This window comes from Corapipo altera, unplaced genomic scaffold, assembly GCF_003945725.1.
Source record: "Corapipo altera isolate COAL_440 unplaced genomic scaffold, ASM394572v1 1, whole genome shotgun sequence".
Taxonomy (NCBI): domain Eukaryota; kingdom Metazoa; phylum Chordata; class Aves; order Passeriformes; family Pipridae; genus Corapipo; species Corapipo altera.
In genome coordinates, this window is record NW_020884873.1 from 25,372,377 (window position 1) to 25,390,710 (window position 18,334).

At 35.4% G+C, this 18,334-nt stretch overlaps 1 protein-coding gene across 2 annotated transcripts in view; it reads left to right on the top strand.

The window, feature by feature from the left end:
• MGAT4C (MGAT4 family member C) overlaps positions 1-18,334 on the top strand; it is a 323,806-nt gene that overhangs the window by 204,393 nt on the left and 101,079 nt on the right. The gene's annotated exons all lie outside the window — the stretch shown is intronic.

Here is an 18,334-nt window from a genome sequence, read left to right on the forward strand (position 1 = left end):
CTAGTCAAGTAGTGTACCTAATAGGAAATAATAAATAGCAAGTTCCAGTTAATTTAAAAGCTTGATGACATTTACTTTATAGTGATTAGAATTCACTAGGCCACTTAAGAACTCTCTGTATTTATTTCAGTAATCCGTGATTATACAATCCATGATTATACCATACAAAGTTTTGAATAATGACATATGCAATGAGTATTACAAGTGCTTGTAAAATTGAGATATATTGTCATTCAATCCAGCTATGATTAGCTCTGCTCTAATCACTGTCAGAAGAGTAATAGTTATTTTCATCTCAAACACCACTTAAGACAGTAGGGCTTCTCAGCTGTATTACACTTCTCTTTACTAGTTCAGTCCTGTCTATGCAGCTCTTGGTATTTACCACTGTTAATTCAGCTCTGGATATCAATGTGCCAAACAATCCTAGGCTTCTTTTAAATGATATATCTATAATATGGATGGGGTTAGAAGAACAGATTTTTTTAAAGTGAAGCATTTATTATGCTTTGTTACCTTTTTGCTAGCAAATTCCAGTTCAAAGGTGAAATGACCATGACCTATAAAGAAGAGGAGTATTTAACATTTTACTACCTTACCCTTCTTGCTTAATCATTATTGAACTCAAGTTTATTTTATGCTAACCTTGAAGCTATGCCTTCAATACTTTTTAATTAAAAAAAAAAGTGTTTTCACCTCTCAGTGTTACATACCTACACACGGCATAGGTCCATCTCATTTATCTGCTTTTTTACTAAACTTCATGTCAAATCTCACACTATTTCTGTTCCTACTCAGTTTAGCCAAAATTCAAATATAAATAAATTACTGTTGTTTCTTCTAAAATACAGGATGATGCATGTAATATAGATGTAATGCTCATTTGTTAAATGCTCACAATGTTCTCATCTGAAGAAATCAAAGTGTGTTTTTAATAAATGTGTCCCTTTATGTACCAATGCATGTTGCTTTATTAGATAGTAATCAGGGACCTAAGCAAGCCAAGGAAACTTAATGATACGATAATCCAAACAGATAGCAATCAACTTCTTATAGGAAACGAGACCTTCTACTTCAGTTTTAACCTTTCAGAAGGAAAAAAATAATTTCTGTTAGACCGTTTTACAGGGAAAATATGGGTGGGTTTTTTTCCTATTTTCAATCCGAAACTAAGTTTGACAGAAAAATATAAAGAAAAACATACCTTTTTGCATAAACTAGTGTTATGATCTATGTTTTTTTTCTTTAAAATAATAAAGATAACTATGATACTGCTAGCACAAGGACTGCATAGCAGGATTGACTATTGGTCTGGAAAAGAGTCCCTCTTCTCCTGTACTTGATCATACTCTGTAAAGTCCATATTCCATCAATGATCCACCATATTAAAGGTAGAATTAGTGTGAGGTTGCTTGAATGTATGCATAGGTCATTTCATTTGTCTGATTTCCTATGAATGAGTCAACTTGTACATTTTCACAATAACATCAGGTAATAACGCTTACAATGAAGATTTGAGTCATTCCTCCTACGCAAGTTATTCAGTTTTCTTGTCAGATAATTTTGAGCAAAATGACAAAAGGAATTTTTTTTTCTTTTACAAAAATTCAATGCATTTAGTATTTCTTAAAGAAAAAATAAATGTCAGCTAGACAGAAATATGACAATAACATCAATTGCTGAAAAAGTATCCATATCACCAGCAGTAAAAACTCAAACTAAAAATAATTCTTCTTCCTCTATAATTGGCAAAGGAATATTATCCTTAGAAAATACAAATTAAAGTAGTATTGTATCAGTGCTTTTTCTTTTGTATCCAGCTTCAGGAAGTACAGGAGACAGAGGAGTTCTTTCATATTGGAAGCTTTGGTCCATGGTTCATGTTTTTGGTTTATCTAAGATTACAAGGAGACTCCTCTCGGATCTTCCAAATTATAAAAGCTGCCTTAAAACCTTGTTCTGCAACCATCCTCATTGTTCATCACTGAGGTCCTTTACATGTTAGGGTGCCAGGTGAGACTCAAGAGTCTGTTTTGTTCCCTTAACTTTTCTTTCCTTATATTCCATTACCCAAGCTGAAAAAAAATAATATATCCTTTTCACCAAGTAATGACGAGAAGATTACAAAGAGTATTTCTACTGTGGGAAAAGTAAGATGCAGATCTGTGTTTGTCCCTCAAACTCATGGTTTTCCTTTGGAAAGAAATCCAGATGGACTGATGTGGAGAACGCACCTTGGAGTTCTCCAATAGGATGCCCATCTGAATGATGAAAGGACCAGTAATGTAAATTATGCATTTGTCCAACAGTACAGACAATGAAAACTTTTTTTGTTTTCTATTTCATTTTGAATCTTCAGTGAAGTCCAATGAATGTCCTGGAACCCTATAAAGATTGTACTAAAAGACGATCATGGTCAAGGACTTATAACTCAGATTTTGAGGTATTTTTGCAACTTCAGTCTAGATCTTTTCCCTACATACAGCATGGTGCTTTTTGTTTCCATAATTGTGTATTTCCACGCAGAAGTGTGACACTGGGAATGGGTAGAGTCAATTCTACATGGTTTAGTGAGAGTGATATCAGTTTTGGCTAACTTTAGCCAGGAGGGTTCCTCTTATAATCTGTGGAGAGAAAGAGGTATCTCTGAAAAAGAGTTCATCTCATCATTAAGATATCTATTTTGGATAGATGAGCTGAATCGCTCTCTGGAGGGGGAAAATTCACTCCATATAGACAACCTCTTTGAATACTTTCAATTATGTGTTGAACTTCCTGGCTTTTAAATATTGTCTAATTAAGATCTCTTATATTTCTGAGTATCAGTGAATCCCACAAGTAGCACAAATAATAAACAATAATTATATTCATTATTTGCTGTACACTTGAGTCAGTTATGATTTCTGCAATTGATGGACTCTGGACTTCATCTCTGCAGTGGCAAGGGTGTTGGTGACAGCATTTGTTGTAAGACTTTGAGGTTCCACAGGTATTTGCTGGCAGTCTGGTCCACTGGTGTTTGCAGGAAATGTTAAAGTTTGGGAAATGCAGATCCATGCCTGGCAACAGGAGGAAACATGTTCCATCTTTTTCATTCGTTCAAACATTGTCTCTCACGCTTAAGATTCTTCTTATTCCTCTCTATGACCGTTTGTTTACTTGGTGTCAGAATCATTGGAGACTATCTATTGGTCATGTGCACTGCATATATTCAAAGTATTACAAATTGGTTAAATTTGTTTGATTTTTTTTTTTTTTTCCTCCCTAAAAGACACAGATATCACACATGTTTTTTTTCTCCTGACAGTCTTCAAGTCACTGCATTAACATTAGGAACTCCTCAGACATTCAGAGTAGTGAGCATGAACAAAGAAGTGTCACTTATCTAGTCTCATTCTCGGACAACAACATCAGGTGTCTAGAATCTATAACTTCAGAACAAATGGTCATTGTCCATAATGATAAACAGGATCATCCTTCCAGTTATCTGATCATCCTTTTTGGATCAGCTTCTATCCAGGAGTTCTTAAGCAATCTTCTAAACAGTGTGATAGTTTACTCTGCCCCAATGCATAAAACAGTCTGGATTATGTAATTCAGTAGATTCTTGGTCAGGCTGGTGATTTTGGTTGAAATATTTTGTTGCACTTTAAAAATACAGGCATGTAAAATAGTAAGAATATATCAATAAAACTCACATCATTCCTTATAAATCCAGACATGGAGTTGGGAATTACTGTTTACAATATATTGATATTTTGCTTATTAACTATCAGAACCAATCTCTTCATAAACTTTGGATTTTAGGATCTAGACTTTCTTAGAATGTTAACTGATTGAGAAATGAAGGATTATAATGGATAAACAAAAGGTGGAAGTGTACTTTCAACAGAGAAAAATTTGAAAAAAATGTAAAATTTTCTTCTATCTCTGGCTTATAAATTTAAAAAATAAATATCATGGTCAGAATTTCAAAGAGTAAGAAGATTTACTGTTTCCTGAATGAAGCATAATCTAAATAATCTATTACAATCTATCATCCTGGAATAATACTACATTATCACTTGCAAATGAGAAGGATGGCTTTCATAGTTGCCAAGCTGTACTTATCTACATCTGATGGTCCCCATTAATTTTTAACAATTGTCCTGTCACCAGACCGGTGAGCTGTAGAAAATCCTGTGGAGATGTCACATTCCTTGATGATTGTAGTTAATGTTGCTACCCCTCTGAATCAGCATGAAATGTAGACATTTTTATGACTGAATCTGCAATTTGGGATTTGATCATGCTATTTATAGTATTGTTAATGGTCTGTAGCACTGACAAGGGGTTTGTTGAAGTAATTCTCTAAGTCACCCTTGTTTTCAATTGTAAAGGCAGAACAGGCATACATATGGATTCTACATTTCAGTAACTGGACAGAAAATAACAGCACAAAGAGGTCATGACTTTCACTGCTGAAAGATTTTAATAGGGGGTTTTTTTGGGTTTTTTTTAAATGTCTTTTTTTTAAGAAAAAAGAGCAACTTATTTTGATCTAGCTTCTAGAAAGCCAGTTGCAGTCCCATGGTAAAATGAAAGTAAGCCTAGTGACATCTCAAGAAAGTGAAGTTGAACTAAAAAAAACAGCTGTACATGGGTTTTAAACTTACCATGTTTCCTATATTAGCAAAATGAAATTTTCACTTTTAATGAAAATACTTCAGAAATACTTCCTTACTTCTGAAAAAAGAATGGTATACTTCCAAGTTCTCATTTTGTTTCTAAACACAATTCCTAAAATGTGTAGTATCTGGTCTGTTTTAATTTTGAACCTGAAAGAAAGGTTACACACTATGAAAACCAATATCTGGGAAGAATTCTTCTCAAGTTAATAACACTAGAATACTTAGGAGATTGCCTGATTTTTATCCCTCTCTGAAAGTGTATCTGAATCTGATCATGCCCAATAGCTCCAAAATTATCAAGAACCGTATTTAATGCCAAAGTTCTCATTATTGCTGTTGTAGCCAATGTGTAAAGAAGAGTAGGAATTACAGTATCTTACTTCATTATTTCATCTTAAAATTCTCATAGAACCATGGGGAGGGGAAAAAACAACAGCAACAGCTAAGTTCCCTGGAAACAGTGCTTGATTTCCTATGGGTTTGTGTCCCCTAATTAATTAACCACTTTAGTGATTTATACTAAGATTTCTTTTTATCTTTCCATATGCTTGTTAAAATTAAGCCATCCTTCTCCCTGCAGGACTAGCAAGTACTGACTTGTGCCAGCTCATTAGAATGAAGCACTATCACTAGCATACCGGGAGAACTGTGTTTTCTCACTTCCTCTCAGCATCCTCTAGCACAGAGCACAGGAAGTAAGAGATGGGTATACTCTGAACTGCTTTAATTGGCACTAGAGAATTGTCCTCTAGATGTCTAAATTTGGTGTCTGCTACTACATTCAAAGGTTGTTCTGTGGGGAAGAAGATTAGGTCTGTTTTTACAAGAAAACAGGGTAGTTGTGTTTAAATGTATGGAAACAAGTACTGTATCACTAAAGCTCTGAGAACTTTCATTTACTGAGGAAATCCCTGGAAAATGGATGTGTCCTCTTCCATAGGGGTGCTGGAAAGCAGCTGGAAATTTGCAAGTTTTAGAACAGCAGTATAGAATGAACCACAGAAGTATTACATTTTATGGACACTGTGTTATGAGGACACAATCCGTAAAATATGTCCAGAAACATGCTAAGCATTTAATCTGTAAACTAGTATATCTTTTGAGCTTTTGCAGTTAGTCTCTCTTATATACTAGTTTAGCTTGCATGACTATGATTTAGTAAGACATTGAAGTAAGGTCTCTATCAAATCATTTTTTATGGATTCTTGGAGGTAGTAGTAATACATTGAAATCTTTCCAGAACAAGTAAAACTTCTAAAGGCTGTAGTTATCTAAAAAGGTTAATTTTGTTTTTGGTGTAGCCAAAAATTTCTAAAACATAAATGTTTCATTCCCAGTTGGGTAATTGATTCTCCCTGGTATCTGAGAGAGACCTTTAGGTTGTTTCCTAATTAGAAGTACAGAAGAGAATAAGCAGACCCAAATCCTCATAGGGCTTGTTAACTTCCTTCCTGTGACAGACAGAGAGAGGACGTATCTCTTTCTTGCACACCTGCAGTGAATTCCCTCTTGGACCTCACAGTGTTCCACACTGGCACTATAGTAGGTTCTGAACTCCGGGAGAGCTACACTAAAAGAAATAGTTACACTGGCTTTGCTAAGAGTTTCAGAAATTCGGAAGTCACAAAGGACTGTGATAGACAGTTATAATATCATTTATATGAACAACCATACTTAATAATACAGATAATAGGAGATAATTGACTAGGTTCCACCTGTTTCATGCCTTCAGATACATTCAGAGACTAGAAATCCATGCATTTGTACTGAAATCACTCTTCCTTTCAGGACAGCCTTACCCGTTTTCAGTTATTTGTTTGCATTAGAAAGCTTACTTTTAATGTGGTTTTTTTGTTGTTTTTGTTTGTTTGTTTGGTTTGGTTTGGTTTGGTTTTTTTGTGGGGTGTTTGTTTGGGTTTTTTTGATTTTTTTTTTTTCATTAAGCATTCCATTAATTAATTGTTTGGGGTTTTTTTTCCCTTGGTCACATGTAGTATGCTCTATAGTACATCCCGGGGACCATACTACATTTGAAGTAAAAACTTTAACAAAACTCTCTTCCTGTATTTAAACAAGATGACAGGAATCTTGAAATTGAATTGCATATCAAACACTTGAGTTCTAGGCAGTCTTCAGTCTAAAGGAGTTGAATCCTCTATTGTTGTATTTACAGAATCATATCACAGACAGTGGCACAGGGCTCCTCTCACCCAGCCAGTGGAATCTGAGACACCGTGCAACCATAGTAATACATGAATAGAGGTGTGCTGGTTATGTAGGAAATCAAGTAGCATTATAGTTGTCTGAACTGTCTGAATGACAAATGCTGGATCATTTTTGGATTTTATTCAGGGAGTGTTTAGTATAAAACATGTAGACAATCCAGAGCTGGCTACAGAACCAGGGCAACACATTCCAAAGAACATACTGCATAGAAGATGCATTCCCTGGTGCACACCATAGGCTTTGTGTGTACATTATGGCCACGATCTCTTTTTGCTTTGGGATGAGAACCCTAGACCTCTGCATCACTCGTTACTCACTGAAGGAAAGATCATGTGCCCCACTGCGCACTCCAATGGTTATTCAGATCTGGATGACTGGGGACTGATGCAAAGCACAGACTGCCCCACAGCTAGATGTGGTATTGTTTGTAGACAGTCTGATGTGGCTCTGTGCTCAGCACATGAACTTCCTTAACGATCACTCAAAGACACTTACAGATAAGTCATATAACATAGGCAATCATCATTGCTTACTAATCATCTGTATTTTTTGTAGTCTAATACTGAAACTTACTGACTAAAATAAACAACCTGATTTTGACCTTATGCACTATGAGAAATGTTACTCAGAGAACACATTAATCTTCCTCATTCTTTCAATATTTTTATGTCAGTTTTAAAGTCTTTGCTTAAATCATAAAAAGATAGTTTTAGTAGTTTATTTGGTGGTAAGTTCTCCCACAGTGTTCTGTCTTCCTTACTTGTACGTCTACTTTACCACTCTTTAGGTCTAAAAATCATTGAATAAAGTTATTCTATGAAAGACAGAATAAATGAAGAGAGTTTGAAGATATTTGATGTGGTGTCTTTCCCTTAATAAAGATTTATGATTACACTACTCATCTGCAGACTGGGGTAGGGACAAGCTTTTGGCACACGGGAAAGACCATTAGTTCTCATACGTTTCCTTAAGCAATTATTGTTAGAGAAAAACCTTTAAGTTCTAGCTAAATGCAAAGATGTCCTAAAACATATTTGTCTCTTTGGAAAGAAATTGGTTGGTGATATACTAATAGGAATGCTTTCTAAAGTGTTTATATTTCTGTGTAGTCAGGTTTTTGGGTACAAACAAATTCGTGCTGGGTTATGAGGCAAAAAAAAGAATCTCTCTTTTTGCTTCACCTGACTTCACCTTTTTTGAAGGTATGGACTATGAAAAGCAACATCCTCTTTCTGTAATATGAAACCACTTTTGTTCTCAGACTAATATTTCTCTGGCCAATGCCAGTGTATGCGTTTCCTTAATATCTTTATCCTTGTATTTCTATGGCCAAAATTTGTCAGCCTAGAATTTCAGATTCTTGAGAGTTATAGAGGTCAACTTGACTTTTTTAACTCCCTGTTGATTTCCTGTACCCATTTTGTACTGACTAAAAGTCAATTCCAACCTAAATTGCCAATTGTATTCTGCATAAAAAGTGTGATCAGCAGGTTGAGGGAGGTGATTTTCCTCCTCCATTGTGCTCTTGTGAGACTCCCACCTGGAGCACTAAATCCAGCTCTGGTGTCCCCAGAAGAAGCGAAGACATGGACCTGCTAGAGTGGGTCCAGAGAAGGGCCATGAAGACAATCAAAGGGCTGGAGTACCTCTTCTATGAAGAGAGGCTGGGAGAGCTGGGGTTGTTCAGCTTGAAGAAAAGAAAGCTCCAGGGAGAACTCATTGCAGCTTTCCAGTACATAAAGAGGGCTTTTAAGCATGATAGTAAGAATTTTACCAAGTAGTGAAACAGGAGGCTAGGCCCAAAAGAGTTAACCAAGAAATTTGGGCCTGCTAACAAGCTACCAACATCCAAAATGATCTGTGCTCGTTCTGTTCTACTTACTGGACCAAAGCTTCAGAGAATAGTACAAGAACATGTAATAGGCCTAGAGGCAATAAATTAGAAATATAACAGGATCAGGTAGACATTTGAATAGGAGAAATAGGCCTGGAGTCAGGGCTTTTTCCAAGCTTCAGTGAGCGGGTCAAGAACAATGGAAAAGAAGAAGGGTCAAGCTGAGGAAGATGAGTTGAAGCCCCCTGCCCCATGGAGGAAGATGGGAACTCCCCTCCAAAATGGGGAGCCAAGAGAAGCACCGCCCCAAGCCCCACCTGAGCTCCACCTATACTCCGCCTATTATTAATATGCATTGATAGATGTTGTAATCACTTGAATATGCATTTAATCACATCTGAAAATTGTATAAAAACGTTGATTCTCTGGGAAGCCTTCGAGTAAGTTTATTCAGCGCGAGCTGGCTTGCTCCCAGTGCTGTAAATAAATACCTTTGCTGCTCAAAAGATTAAAGTCTCTGAGCAGTTTTTCAGACCGATTTTTCGGATTCAGTAGTGATAGGACATGGGGTAACACTTGCAAATGGAAAGAGAATAGATTTAGGTGGAACATGAGAAAATCCTTTACATTAAAGGTGATGAGACACTGAAAGAGATTACTCAGAGAAATTTTAGGTGCTCCACAGCCCTGGAAGTGTTCAGGGCCAGGTTGGATGGGGTTTTGATCAAGCTGATCTATTGAATGATGTCTCTTCCTATGGCAGTGGATTTGAACTAAGTGATCTTTATAGGAGGGTTCTTTCAATCCAGCTATTCTATGATTCTGTAATTCTCTTGAGTGTTTCTACCTCCCTCAATGAAAGTCCATTGGATTAAGGGCATATACTCAGCGATTAATAGTTTTCAAATTACATCTTTTAATGAGCCACCACCAACACACATGCAAGTGTTTCTTGGGTTTTTGTTGTTTTGTTTTTGTTGTTTGGTTTTTTTATAATTGTCTGTCATTCGACATTGATAAATTACTGCAAGTATTTCTTCAAGATATTAAATTGATTTCAAAATGATGGTTACAATGTTTACCTGTCAGCACAGCAGGAAGGACTATAAGGAGATCCTCAGCTACTGGTAAGGCAATGCCCAGAGTACTGTGTCCAATTCTGTGTTCCCCAGTACAAGAGAGACATATTGGACAGAGTCAAATGAAGGGCCACAAGGATGATTAAGGGAATGGAGCATCTCATCAATGAGGAAAGGCTGAAGAGTTAGGACTGTTCAGCCTGGAGAAGGCCTGAGGGGATCTCCAAAAGATCTTTATACCTTCCCAGAAGGGAAAGTATAAAGAGGACAGAGAAAGGGTCTTTTTTTCAGTGGTGCCCAGTGACAGGACCAGAGGCAATGGCCACAAATCAAAACACACGAGGTTTCCTCTGAACATCAGGAAACATCTTTGTACTGTGAGGGTGATTGAGCACTGGCACACACTGCCAGTGAGCATTTGTGAGTCTCCTTTCTTGGAGATATTCAAACACCAGTTGGACATGATCCTGGCCAACCAGCTTCAAATGGTTCTGTTTGAACAGGGTAGTTGAACCTCCAGTTGTCCCTTCCAACCTCAATTCTTATCCGATTTTGTGATTCTTAATCTTTTGAGGACTCCTTAAGGCACTGATTGCTTTTTGCTTTGGGTACATCAATTAGAAAAATAATAGAAATTATTGACTGTGAAAAATTGAGGTGGGACTAGATGCCCCAGTGTGTCTTGGGTCTACTTTATCCATTCTGTGATTCTGTAATACTTAAGACTGATAGAATTTCGGGGTAGTTTCTCAAAGCTACACAGCTTCAAGTATGTGGTTTGCCTCCTTCAGCTGTATAAAGCCCACTGATTTTGTGGACGGAAAGATTAGGATCTAATAATTGGTTGGTGATCAGCGGCAACATGTGAGAGGTGATGCTCTTTCTCTGATCGTTTAGAACAGGGGTATGACGCACCCACTCAGTGCTTCTTTCATGGCCTGGGTTTCCGCGTGTCTAGATTTCATCGGGAAATGCATCCATATGCAGCCTGAAAGCGTGATGTGACTTATTACTTACATTGACTAATTGAATCAATAATATTTTAGATTTGCTGATACACAACTGAACATTCTTCTCATGATCAGCAATCACTCAGAGACAAGAAACCTGAAGAGCGTTTGTTTCATTCAGTACTTGTGCTCTGAGCAGCGCTGGGTAAGCCAAACCTTTGTCTTGCACAATGACTGACTGCAAATCACTCACATCAACTCTTCTTAAATTTATGGTTCACCTACTCTTTTCTCCTTTTTTTCATTTTCTAAAACCTCACTTCTTTTGTAATAAAACCAATCTATTAAAATACAGAAAACACTAAAAAAGAAAACAACAATGGTAAGTATCATTTACTTTCTTAAAACCAACTCAATTTAAATATTAATGAGACTCTAACAGTAAATAGAAAATTGTATGTTTTATAATATAGAGATATTATGAGTATGAGGTCTTGGAAAAACTTTCTTGAAAGAACTTGTTAAAAGAAAAAGAAAGTTGATACTGTTACTGCTAATTTTTTTTTTTTTTCATTCTGATTTAATTTGGTGATTAGTGAGGTAATTCAGGCTGGAATTACCTCCGGAGTTTTGTTAATGTTGCTTTCCAGTTTAGTGCCAGGTTGCAGAGGTGACAACTCTTTGGTGACCCAATAAGGACCAACTTTAGTAATATGGATATGTATTTCTGTAGCACTGCACTGTCTACTTTTACAGCCTCGAGATTTGATAGGATTTATAAGGTATTAGATGAAATCTAAATTTCCAATTTCATCACAAGTATCATTACAATATAGCTTCGGGTTTACAAAAATAATTTGGTCATCTGAAAATACTGCCTATATAATACCAATTTTTGTGCTAATGTGAATTTCCAGCTGTGTAAAGCAGAAGTGTAGGTAAATTCAATTTAACATGCCCAGAGGCACAAGCTTACATATTCCTTTCAGAAACTAATCAGTTATTCATTCATGAATCTCATTTTCTTCAGTAGTATCTACATACTTTACACTTCAACCTTACACTGTCTTTACTTCCAAAATTCAGTGTTCAGCTATGAACAGTGAAAGAGGTCTGATTGATATCCAAGATATCCCAAATGAGCTATTTGTAGTTCATTTCCTCCCTCAAAGAGAAGCTGTTTTCCAAAGAGAACAAGTATTACTTGTCTTCTTTTCTATGACAAATGCTCACTCTCTTCTACACCTAATAATTTTTGAACTTTTTACCAGGTTTAACAGAGAAAGCCAAAGTTTAGATAAGAACATTTCAAGATCTGTGAAAACTAACTGCGGAATGCAAAGATTCTGAAAGAAAGGCGGAAAAACCTCATTGTGTATTGACTGGCAGAACAGGGTGCACAACTAGCACATGCAGACTGGCTGGTGAGGTGGTATGCCTAAGGCTTCCATCTACCTCATGGCTAGCAATGTCACAAATGTCCGCTCATGTAGAGGTGACTTAGCAAAGATACACATCTATAGGAAAGATTTTCATCAGTTCAGTGCGAAGAACAAATTTTTCCTGCTAAGCATTCTTACCAGTCTGTGATTATTCTAAGCATATTTCTTCTCACTTGCATTTCTTGACCAATGTTTTAATACTTCTCTTTCCTTCCTCCTCTTTATTCCCTCAGTCCTAACTTTGCCCTTTACCATTTTATCTACTACTTGGTCATATTTGTTCTTGTTCCTTCTCTCCTGGTGATGACATCTTCAATTTTTCTATTGGTTGTCAGCTTGCAGCATGTGGACCACAGGTTCAGAGATGTCAGAAAATAGTATGTGAGATGCTGAGTTGTTTTTTTTAATCAGACGCATTTAGACACAGATTCAAGTAAAGAAGCAAACCAGAGTAGGTCTCACAATGTAGTTGCCAGTGTGCATTGTATGCAGTTTTTAATTTTTTTTATCCTTGTAGAATTCTCTTTGAGGATCCTGTTTGACCTGGAGTTACAGACGCTATTTTTTTAATCTCATGTGCTAACATAGTTTTTCAGTGCACTAAACAAATAGTCTGCTCTCATACTGTTGCAATCTAGAGTGTTCTAGATGAGTTTCTAACATTCTCTCTGTGTTCCATCTACCAAAGAATATGTAATGAGACAGAGTCACCTGTGGATCCTCTTCCAAAGTTTTAAACTTATAGGGCTTATGTTTTAATATTTGGATTGAAATTTTTTAATTATATCTGTTCCATCTGATTTTTTAATTATTTTTTTATTTTAGTATTTCAGTTACATTGTGATGTTTACAGGCTACGAGAAATCAGGTGTGTCTATATAGTACTGTCTATAGTATGCTATAAGTTAAGCAAAAGCTGTGTGGCTTTCTTGGTGCTGGGTAGTAATTTCTGTCATAAGGTAGTTACAATAGTCAAGACATAACCATCCCAGCATGGTCATATAATTTTTAATTGATTAAATAAGGTGGAAATTTTTCTTTCTTAAACTTTAACCTTTGTATCACAGCTAGTAGTATACAGCTACCTTGATTTGATAACAGAATTATAAACTCATCTCTAATTTACTAGGGATTGAAAAACCTATTTCAGGAAAACTCAAACCTCTCAAAATTCATCGCTATCACATTTCACAAATTCTAAGACATTTGTAGCACACTGTAAATAGTGAAGGGAAATCTGGTCTCCTGCACTCCAGAGTGACCCTTAAAAGTAATGAAGCTGAAAATTTTGTGAGCAAGAGTGTAATTTTTCCAATTGTCCCAGTGAATATAACTTTTTTCTCTTGAAGGTTTACGAACTGAGATATGACTAAAATGTGTACAAAGAAGCACATTTCCATTTTTTAAACACAATATAGAACTGAGTTCTTTTCTGACTCCTGAATATTAGATTCATTATGTCAGGTAAATGAAAGCAGAATATGTATTCAATCAGTGTTGAAATATAAAAAGGAGGCTATAAACTCTCTTTATTTGAGAGGACAGATTTCATCCTCATCTCAGCACAAGACAAAAATAAAACAGAACTTAGCAGTTGAAGTCAAATTCTGCTTCCATTGGAAATGAGCTTTAGCACAGGATTTTTTTTTTCTGTATAAGGTACTTTTTTGTATACAGAGAAATTCAAGAACATCTTTCTCTGACCTTTTCCACAGATTAAATGCAGTGAAATAAATTGTGGTATACAGGGTATTAACTGCAAGTTTAAATTCTTGAATCAACAAATTTTCCATTTAGTAGTATGAAAGTATGCTTTCTAACTGAAATTGCAACTAGTGTATTTTTGTTATATTTCTCACTGAGTGCTGCAAGTGTTTTTGAGATTAAGAATTAAATTTTTATGAGCTGGAGAATATCCTAGTACAAATATTATAAATTGTGTAATGATAAGGACATTCTTTTAAGGAACTTTTAATTTAAAGTGTCCTTTTGCAAGAAAATTAATTTTAAATATATCAGTTGGAGGTTTTCATTGAATGAGAAATATAGAAATAATTGCCTATACTGTTCATGTAGCTAGTATCTCATTAGCTACCATATTTCCATTGACTTAAACTAAATTTAGAAGTTGGGCTGTTCAGTTTGGCATTATCTATGAAGTTATTTAATCTACAATTGAGTTTGAGTGTAGGAATCCTTTATGTTCTTCTTTTCCTTTGCTGAGTGTAGATCACTTCACTATCTGTTTTGGTTTCCATATATTCTTACTGTCAGATGCAGTATACAAGAAAAAAAAAAAGAATGCCTCAGAAGTGCTTAATGAGATTGTATGGTCTTTCACCATCTACACATACGTATAGAAGAAGAGTTTCCTTCTGTCTAAATAAAAATAATCTTAAAATAGACTTGTCATTCTGTTACTAGGTAAAAAAAGGACATTAACTGTTTTGGAAACAGTTAATGGACATATTTATCTAATATCTGACAAACAGCAGAGAGCAAATTTCTGGTATGGACACTTGATCCTGTGCAGAACTGACATTTCAGACGGTAATGGCTTCTGTAACATCACTTTTTTTTGTTCTTCTAAAACATAAATATATAACTGGAAAATAAAAATAGCACACTAATTAATACTGAAAAGCACTACATAAAATAAAAAATAGTCTTAATAGTTTGAAAACAAGAAGTTATGTCTTTAATGAATCCATTAACTCTAAAATGCACATCAAAAAGTCTTACTTTGTTTCTCCTAAAAAAAATCATTCAAGGTATGAATGTGTCTGTGACCTGTTGTAATAAAAGCACATCTGATATTGTTGGAAGAAGTCACATCTTGGATCAGAATATGATTGGCTTTTGCCTTAAAAATGTCTGTTGATGTTTTTCTAAGTCTTATAACAGAAGAAAACTGTTAATTCAATGGGTCAGCAGAGATCTCAATTTTCCCTCCTCACTATTCTCTGTAGAAATTGCATTAATTAAGACTTTGGAAAGGGTGAGAAAGGAAGAAGAAATCTTCACTCTGTCTTTCGAGATGGAAAAATGGTAGTTATTTATACTGAGAATTTTGGAAAATGGTTTCCTGAGTGGTGTGTTTACAGAACAGTTTTTGTACTAAAATGTTATGGTAATGTACTGTTTTCTTAGAATTAAAGCAATTATGTCTTTCATGGGTCCCAACACCAACTTCCAGTAGTGATGGCCTCACTCAAGACAACTTGAGTTTCCATTCTAGTCTTTATTAGTCCGATAATCAATTCCATCATTTGGTAGCTGAGTGAACTTGATGTGTGTCCTATCCTGGACTGAGTTTTCTTATGTACAAAGTGGAGATAATATTCTTGATTTATGTGCATGTTTCAAGGACTAAATAAATATCTGAATAATATCCTGAGAGATATAAAGGAAAGTTCTGTGTAGTACTCTTTGGCCATATTACATCATAAAATAGGGAATTAAGAATGAAAGTCTATCTCCAAAATTCTAGCTATATTACTTTTGATTGCTTGCTTTCCTGAATGTCCAGAATGTTGGCAATTTTCTACAGGACACACCAAGTCCGGGTTTTCAAACTTTGACTTCAGTTGGGGGTCATTTATGAATTTAAGATTTATTTAATCTCACACTTTGTAGCAAATATATTATGAGGTGATTTTCTTTCTCCATATGAAAACACAAAATAAAAACCCCAACAAAAATAAATGGTGGAAATAAGATTTGGATGACCGCCTTAGTGTAAAAACTTAAATAAACCATATTTTAAATGAGTACTTTGAAAATCAGAGAGATTATATTTGTTTTGAACTGATCTGGCTTGTTGCTTGGAAATGTGTGAGGGGAATGCTACCGGAGTACTCAGTAGTAAAAGAGTTCTGGAGAAAGTCTTGTGTAGCTAATGTAGAGGTAATATAGTGGGAATTCTCTTTGTTCTAAACAGATCAGCCAGAGACATCAGAGGCAGCACTAATTCTTCAGGAAAAAGTAGAAACCCATGCTGTTAGTCCTTGTTTTCATCAACATTTCTTTGTCTTTTGTGACTTTGAAGGTCATCTGTGACCTCTGAGTTCTTACCCAAGTCCTCCAGAGATCACAAAGTGAAGAATGACTTCTTGCATTTTCATAATATTAAGACAGCAGAACTCCACCTAAGTGTGATTACTGTCTTGGCTAGCAGATCATGTTGCTATCTTATTATTACCAGAAAACCTCACTCATTCAGACTAATGACTGAGAAACCCATTGCAAGTTACTGAAATATGCAAACTGGTCAAGCAAACAAGGCTAACCTTCTTTTACTGCTTTCTCCCTCATCCCCATGCTCCCACCCAAACACACTTTATTCATTGATCTGTAACAAATGGTTTTAAGCTCATTTTCTAAACTTCAGAAAATGGAATGGAATTGCAGTAGACTGACAATGATTAAAAAAAAAACCTCAAGAAGGAAAGAAACATTGTAAAGAGGATGAGTACATGTGCATAAAACTATGTGAGAATATTTGTTATGAACAGTGTAGCAGGCTCGCACACATCATTAGAAATTACAACACAGGCTTGTAGCTGTAAAATTTGCACTGCTCTACTGTTCTAATTTATTTCTTGTTTTGTGATAGTGCCCAGGAGTCCAGTGATAGACTCCAAATGAGCTTCAATCTCTGTTACGCAGAACAAAGAAAGACTCTCTGTCCTCATTTATCTCATTATGAATTGACTAACAGCTTTCTACATTCTTATAAAAGTTTTAATGTAAAAGTAATTTTAATTATTTCTGATTATTAGAGTATGATGGTAAGTTAGGAATGAAACACTTTGTTAGAATTAATGGCAATTAACTGCCACTGTCTTGCAAAACCTCATGGGAACTGGAAACCAGATGTTTTTCAATACTAATTAGAAATGAATCTTTCTTTCCAATTTCAAAATAAACCACAGATTTTTTTTGTCAATAGCTCATTTAGAACAGAATTGAAAAGAGAGATTTGACAGTGCACTCATTATTGGATGATGGTTCATCCTATACTCCAGCACTTGAAAAGAACAAAACAGTAAAACCAGATAGAGCTGCAGAGAATATAGCAAACTAACTCCAACATTTTTATTTAACATACTTTTTTTTTCCACGGAGCTAGAAGAGGTGGACTCCTTCCCAGCTCCAAGAAAATAATGTCTCCAACTACCTTGAGTTCTTTCCATCATTCATTTGTTTTGCATATAAACAGAATGTTCCTTATAAACCTCCCTCGAAACAATCTCTTGTGAGAAGCTGTGGTGTTCTATTTTGGTTTTTTCCTAACCCTTTTCCATACCATGCCAGGTAAAAGGTTTCCTGGGTCAAGAAAATCATTCTCACTATAGACTCAAATGGTTTACTGTTCTGTGGTTGCTGTTTCCACAGATTCTGGGTTAACTTACAGAAACCAGGAGCTGTTACAGGCATTGTTGTCTGCCAGCCAAATTAAGAAACATGGAGCTCCATCCTTCACTCCTGTAAGAAAATGGTCTTGAGTTGAGTACTAAAATATTGTTGATCTTGTTGAATGAATCTTCTCTAAATATTGTTACATATTTTCCTACCAATAGTTTTATCTTCATATGAAAGAATTTACAGCAGCGTCCTTAAAAGCCCTGGAGTGATTTTTACCTATTAAAAATAAAGATAATTATTTATTTAGATGCACTTGATCTTTATCTGGCTGAAGGAAATCTTGCCAAAACTGGCAACATTGTTTTGTTATATTGTCAAATATTTACTGCTATTTTATCTCAATTATCCATTAAGCCCTGACTCCTGTAGATACATATTTAAATATCCACATATAAATATATGGATATCTATACATATACTTTATTTTTCCCTTACACCTGAGAACTACCTGGTTTTAATAATACCACAAGAAATAAGAGCATTTTCATAGCCATGCTTATCTTTTAATGAACAAAATAACAGAAAATGCAGTCATAAAAATTTCAGTTCTTACTAGACTCAGATAATGGTATAGGTTGCTCGTTGAAGGGAAGATCACTTGCAGCTTACCAACTGAGTTTTGAATATCTGAATGGATGGAGACTCCAGAATCTCTATGGGCAACCTCTCCAAGTGTTTGATCACCCTCATGATATTTTATTTTCCT